Source organism: Papaver somniferum, chromosome 5 (genome assembly GCF_003573695.1).
Source record: "Papaver somniferum cultivar HN1 chromosome 5, ASM357369v1, whole genome shotgun sequence".
Lineage (NCBI taxonomy): Eukaryota > Viridiplantae > Streptophyta > Magnoliopsida > Ranunculales > Papaveraceae > Papaver > Papaver somniferum.
This window is the reverse complement of record NC_039362.1, coordinates 125,698,326-125,706,023: the sequence shown is the minus strand read 5'-3', so window position 1 is coordinate 125,706,023 and position 7,698 is coordinate 125,698,326. Positions and strand designations below refer to the sequence as shown.

General features: G+C 35.0%; 1 long non-coding RNA gene across 2 annotated transcripts; it reads right to left on the bottom strand.

The window, feature by feature from the left end:
• Nucleotides 1-3,705: 3,705 nt before the first annotated feature.
• On the bottom strand, nucleotides 3,706-5,831 carry LOC113282623. 2 transcript variants are annotated; one of them, XR_003327045.1, is made up of 4 exons: nucleotides 5,744-5,831; nucleotides 5,405-5,572; nucleotides 4,464-4,566; nucleotides 3,706-4,149 (listed from the first exon to the last, which is right to left on the bottom strand). It is a non-coding gene; the product is annotated as an uncharacterized LOC113282623 (long non-coding RNA). The 2 variants fall into 2 exon arrangements; XR_003327044.1 differs by having other exon boundaries at nucleotides 5,679-5,820.
• Nucleotides 5,832-7,698: the final 1,867 nt, after the last annotated feature.

The window sequence follows — 7,698 nt, the reverse complement described above, 5'->3', positions numbered from 1 at the left end:
GAGCATATACATAGATTGTAGGTATAATCATATGGATTAGCCGATTAGGTTGGATCACATTCAATAGCGATTGATTTAATTAATAATAAATCTCCCTGGTGATCAGTACTACTACGTACGTAACCTACTTATTGTAAGAATTAAATATTTACCCAAAGAGAATTAACTTTTTTATTAAATATATTGTTTACATTTAGTGATTATCAAAGATTGTCTCCCAGCTCATCCTATATATGCTGTATATGATTCAAAGTCCCAAAACCCACATACTCAATTAAAATGATCATGGATTAGAGATATTGCTAGTACCCTTTAGTACTCAGTATTTACTATACTGATTATCATCAGAGAAAAATCATGTCTCTCAGAGATTACTTCCACAATAACCCAAGTCCTCTTCCTCATCATAGTCGATTCAACCCCATGGACGATTTAAGAAATCGAGAAACAGTAATGGAGATTACTGATCAGCAGCCAAAGAGAGTAGCGACGACGATTATGTTCTCTTGTAACTATTGTCACCGGAAATATCACAGTGTACATGCACTAGGAGGACATCAAAATGCTCATAGACGAGAACGTGCAGCTACACTAGCTGCACTCACAGCTTTTAGTTATTATAAAGCAAGTTACGGCAAGAACCTACAGCGCCGCCATGGATTCTCATCATCAAGTACGAGTTCATTATCATCTTCGTCATCAACTTTTACTCGTATCAACTTTATCAAGAAATCATCACTAGGTATCCAAGTTCGATCCATGGTACAAAAACCAGTACCTTATTTATCATCACGGGATTCTCGATCCTCTTCTTGTTTCTATGCGAATGATAAACACAACCACTCACACAACTATACATCTGATTCTATCCTGGCAGCTGGTCGGCCAAATGACGTTTGCAAGTGCTCGGTCGTAAGTTCATCTTTGGTGCCGCCGGGTGAGGGAGTATTAAAGCTTGATTTATCTCTTAAGCTTTGAAAGCAGGTTATATATTGCACGATCATTCGAAAAACAAATTAAGCAGCGTCTGTAAAGTTAACCGTGCGCATGGTCGGGTTAGCAATTTTTCTTGTTGGATCCATCAAAATAAATCAAAAAATTGTTGATGAACTGTAGCTAATATGATAGTGATGTATTGTTTGAAGTTTGAACTCTATTAAGCTACATGATTAATGGTTCCCTAGGCTTCAATTATATTATCAGATCAAAAGATCAATGCTTTTGTAATTAACCTTTATAAATATACATACATCCACATTTAATCTTCAAAAATAAATAAGTTATCTTTGATTATAAATCAACTTATCGACTAACTACATTTAGTAGGATAGGCTGCTCATATAGTTTGGTAGAGAAACTTAAGCAGTCCTTAAAGGGAACTGAAAAAATATCATTTTCACATGCTTTACAAATACCTCCAAGTCACTAAGTGTTATTATACGTCTCGTGGATACTTTTAGAACCCACGATTGGTGCATACTCTCACAAATTCACTAGTACAAATCTTTACATAGGCCACACTTAATCACCGTGTCCATAGACCTTTGGTCATGAAAATTTTTAACTTCAAAAATGTGGCATCAGGTGCCGTGACAAAGAGGTACCTTTATGACTACATAAACTTTGAGTGACTACAAAATATGATTTATCATGGCCGTACCTCTATTACCTTGTCTATATGGTACTCATTAGTTTTTTTGTAGTTAAGCGTTTTTACTGTCACCATGGCTATAGGATCCTTATAGACACACAATTTGATTTATACGTGGCTAAATTTTACCTTAACGTCACATGGATTTTATTTTAACCATGGCCTTCATTAACAATCAGATACAGGAATTTCGTTTCACCATGGCCAATTTATGAGTTACGATCGCACAAACATCTTTCAACGTAGCTATTATTTACCTTTTAGACACACAAACATCTTTCAACGTAGCTATTATTTACCTTTTAGACACGAATTTAGTTTTATCATGACCAATCCATGATTTACAGTGACACGACAAATCAATAAAACCATGGCAATAAAGCCCTTATAGACGCAAACTATGGTTTCAGCGTGGCTATTTACTACTTTAAAGTTACATGGATTCATTTCAGTCATGGCTAGAGCTGGCAAACGGGCGGGCCGGGGCTGGCTTGTTACGGGTTACACGGGTTCGGGTTAACACGGGCCAAAACCTGCGGGTTGATATTCTTCACGGGTGGTCATTTATTCAACCCGCGCCCGTAACGGGTAAAGCTTGTGGGTTCACGGGTTAGCTGGTTTCTGGTCAGTTAACTCGGCAAAAATCGATTTTGACAGAGTTTCCTCTGTTTTCTGGGTTATTTCAGGCCACATTCACGCCATCTAAAGCTCCTTCCCTGCAAGGCTGCAACCTAACATTCATCTAATTTATTCAATTCAGTTCAATCAACAGATTCAACACCAGTGAAACCTTAATATCTCAGCATAAATTCTTCTTATCCCTGTTGAAATGTAAATTGCCATTGAAGAGGCCTTTTCTTATGACAGAAACATACCAAAGGTAAAAATTCCATAAATCAGTAAGCCTAACTACAAAAAGAATGTAAATGAAACCCTAGGATCAAAATTTTGAAATACCAATTAGCTAAAAAAAGGTTTCGAAAATCAAATCACAATTACAAAATCATTCAGACTTGTCATATACCGATAAATACTAACAAACCTTGCAGAAACTCTATCAAAATGAAGGACCACTGCTGAATCAAATTCATCGTTTCATGGCAAACACAGTAAATCTCCCCTCGCTGATTGTACACCCAAAAGCACCAGCTACAACACGATTAACAATCACTTGATTGATTTCAGTATGATGACAAAAAAAATACACCAACAAAATTCAGAAAACAAGGAAAAAAGATGAAGTGGTTTAAGAAATTGAAACTAGTATGAACATCACTAATAAATTGGCTAAACCCATCCTCTAATTCCTCGATTCATAATCAATTTTACAGTAATTAGTTATGAATTCAAAGAACCATAAATTACACCCGAATTAGCTTTTTCTTTGCGTCTGAATCACCTCCTTGAATCACACCACCACTGTTAACCACTCCTTAATCTTTTCATGTTTCTCTCGATCTCAAATCTACGATTTCACTTCATAGCATGGTTCACAGAATCGCAACAGATGAAGATCATGGAAGGAGGAGAAGAAGAAGAAAGAGGAATAAGAAGAGAGTGAGGGCTAGGTTTTTTTTTCTTTTTCGATTTTATTTGTTGGAGTTGGACACTTGGACTAAATGTGAGGGCCTGAGAGGACACGCGTGACGCGACGAATGGAGAGGTGGAACTGCGGGTATACGGGTTTAACCCGCGGATTTACAGTCCGGTCCGGGTTTACCCGTTTTTCTACGGGCCAACATTTCTACAACCCTAACCCAGCTTGTTTGGACAACCAGCCAAGCCGGGTGCGGGTTTTCACGGGCCGGGCCGGGTTTATCCGCGGGTTTTGGCTGGTTTGCCAGCTCTAGTCATGGCCATCTTTATCATTTACACACACAAAGTGCATTTAAACATGACCAATGCACTACTTATAGTTACGATCGACTCAACATGACTAATATTAAGTGATGCAAGTGATTGAATAGCTAATAAGCAAAAGAAAATATAATTCAGGAACACACAAAAGAATAAAAAATGTAAGAAAATTGTTGCAAAAAAGAAAAAAAACAAAATTGAAAGTGAACATTCTATTTATTTATTTATTTGAAAAACATTACAATACACTGATTCCTGTATAGAGTGCCATATAGTTATTCTTACAAATCAATAATATCCGTACAAAAGATCTAAAAACACAGTCACAGGCATCAACAAGTAAATTAACCCGCATTGGAGGTAATCTTTCAGCCGTCAACAGAAACAGGATGGCTTTTGTGCTTCTAAGTCATAAAAATTGGCCTGGGATGTGCAGGTCCTAAACTGGGAAAAGTGAAAACAATTTTGGTTCCCAATCTCTAATCATCAACCTTAAAGAACGCTCATCAATTTCCATATAACTTGCAAGCTTCTAAATTGATGTATAGAGTACAGCTTTAGGTAACTTTGAAAACCTGATAACATTTGTCGATATTTGTATCGTACAAGAACAACTTGTGCTGAAACCTATAAATCTCCAGCTGCAACAATGAAGAGAACATTGTGTACTTGATCAGATGCTTAAATCCTGCTTTCCTATCAAATGTAGGTTCTTACAATATGTATTACCAGCTATCCAATAGTAAGCACAACATACAGAGTATTCAGAGCGTGACACTGACTACGATGTTAATAGATAGAGACAAAACTTGGTGCATGATACAGCCCCTGACCCTTCTCGAACAAACTATAAATTTGAAAGGGAAACTAAATCTGATCCGTAACATAAACCTTGTTCCAGAAAAATCGACGACGATACATGTAACAACAATGAGTAAGGGAAATGTAATAATACCTTTGAATCCAATTCAAGGCCCACTTTTCCTTCCTTGTAACACGGGGAATAGATTCAACAGCATTGAACAATCTACGCGTCCCCCTTGTGTCTTCAATATGTCCTGAAAGTAAAGTACACATACTTGAGAAAGATAGCAGATTCAACAAAGATAAAAACCAACAGGTGCTTGGTAGAATTATTTTACGCCTTAGGACTCACGAACCTATGGAAGAAAAAAAAAAGACAAAGTGATTGGAAGCATTTAAAGGTTACATAGGTTGTTCTTGCATGTCAGACTAAAAGATTGGCAGACATAATGCGGACAGTCAACAGAAGGAATGAAAGCTGCTAATATGTAAGATAAAACTAGATGAACAAACAAAAACGTTTAAGTACATTAATCATATGTATCAGTATAAACAACATTTGCCCTAAAGGTTTGCACAAACCTAAAAGAACTTGACTTTGGAAACTCTAAAATTCTAAATGCAATTAACTGCCTCATAGTTAGACCAGAAAAGTGAGAATTCAAAATAATAATGCATCAGAAGATACAAAAACTTAGTCAATTTTGAGTACGAGGCCAATAAGAGATTAACAAAAAAAAAAATACAAATCCAATAGACTTGAAGCATTATCACCCACTCAATTTTGAGTATAACACCAATAAAAGATTAACAAAAACACTTCCAAACCCAATTGAATTGAATCATTTCACCCACTCAAAAAATGCAGCATACAAGTAAAGATCCAAAGCCAACCCTTACTGAACAACTCTCACCGAATAATTCCCATACCTTAGAATTTTTAAACACTAACAAATAACTACATCGGCATAGCAATAAGACTCAACAGTTCCAAGTTTTTTTTGTAATAATCCACATAAGAATTAACATAAATATTCGAAACCCTAACAATCAAACAAACCTTAATAACCAAAAATATAGAAAAGATGTTACCTTGATAAGGATGATATCACCACCAAAGAGCGGTGAGATTTCCATGGTCTCGGGGTTTCTGGGTGTAACAGAGTTATCATCGTTCATCCTTCATCCACGACAAATTAACTTGCAGCTTGGTTACAATCCAGAATAGCTAGGTTTACTGAAAATCCCTTCGTTCCCTTCCTGTATTTACAAATTCACAGAAAAAAAAAAATCAATTCAAAAACAAACAACCAAAATCAACTGAAACAGATCAAAGGTGATACATCCAATTGAAAAAAGTTCATACGAGTTTGAAGATTCAGCGGATGTATCAATCATCTTCTTCTACGATTAGAAAATAGGAGTAAGTACCAGATAATTTGATCGATCGAACTAGTTGGATGAGAAGAAGAGAAGTTCAGGCGCAAGGGTAAGGAGAGGAGAATGCATTGAGAGGCGGCTTAGTTTAGGGTTTTTCTAACAAGCGATTGTTGATAAGAACATCCAACGGTGGTCATTCACATCTAATACATTAGCTGGAAATAATATCGACGGTGCTTCTTTTTCAAACTTAATTTCTTTTTTTGTTTTTTTTTTTTTGAAAAACTGATTGAATTTATAGCATTTTTTAAAAATATTATCTTAACATATGAAACTATTTATTGTTTTTGGACATCATTTTTGCGTATAAACAAAAATTAGACCACCAAAAACTAATCGAATTTATAGCATTTTTTAAAAATATTATCTTAACATATGAAACTATTTATTGTCTTTGGACATCATTTTCCCGTATAAACAAAAATTAGACCACCAAAAAAAAGCTAAAAATAATAAAAATAATCTACGTAAGAATAAAATTTTGGCCAAATAACTATCTTCTTTATATTATAATCTGACACACTAGTATCATTCCTCTATTTGATACTTACAATTTTTCGGTTCACTCAAAAAATCTAGCTATTTACGGGCATTAGGTGCATAATTGGTCATAAGGTAAGTGTGATCTAGTGTTAATGAGTGACAAATGAGTTTAGTTGGAAAAAACCAGATGAGATTATGCGAGTAACCTATTATAGAGAGTACGACACGGGGATTCTGATGAATCTAAGTAAAATTAAACTTTGAGCCTTCCGACCTTCGACTCCAACACACCCACCGATGTAACTCCGATCCGAAGACTGTTTTCTCACCCCCAAGATCATTTTGGTATAGATTTTTGGCTTGCCAAATCTTGTAGTAACCGATGAATCTTGGGTATTATATATCCTCGTGTAATAGTCTCTTAATATTTGATAAAAAGCATGCTTCAAAATAAAAAAAAAATAAAAAAAAATATACCAAAGTGTGTCTTGATATTTCTCAGGTATAATGTCAAAAATTAAGCATCGACTTAGACTAATTCAAAATTGAATGTTGTACCACAACTACCTGATAAGACTAATTTCACATTGAACGTTAAGCCACAACCATATAGAGAGATGTCGTGTAGATTTAGCCAGCCAGGTTCTTTTCCGACTACGATATGAAACCATATTGTTCAAATTTTCTTCGACCAAATTGTATTAGTTGACACCTTTGGCAAACATACTTGTATATAATTTTCTTTTCTAGTTGACTCCTTAATGTAATAACCCAATATGGATCACAAACTTCGTTTTACTCAATAATAATTTATTCTATCATATCATATTCAACATATCTAGGTCGTATTTAGTATGATTGATTACCCATGTAAGTCCATCCAATTCCCCCCAATTAAACTCAACTTTCTTTCATCGATCACTAGATGACTATTACTTTAACTGATTTTCTACAAATTAAATCCAACGTTATTCAATTTTACTTCATTCCATCAAATCATACTCAAAATCACTAGATGATATTCAATATGGCCGATCATTGACCCCAATTTCATCTAATGTAATTCAATTATGCTTAAAGTTCTCTCTTTATCATTAGATAACACTTTCCATGACTGGTTATCCACCAATTTAATCTAGTTTACTCCATTTTACCAAAGCATATTCAAAATCACTAGATCATACTCACTATAACCCATTATCCACCTAATGTTGTTCCAATCAAATCCTAATATACTCAACCTTCTTCCACAATCACTGGATAACACTTACTTGTAGTGGTGATCCACAAATTTGATCCAATTTTACTCAACATTCCATCAAATTATACTCGAAATTACTAGACAATACTCAATTTAACCGAATTGTACTCCTTCTTATCTCACAGTCATTGGATAACGCTTATTTTGACTAATTATCCACAAATTTGAGGATTCGATTACCGATCCATCCAACATTATTAGC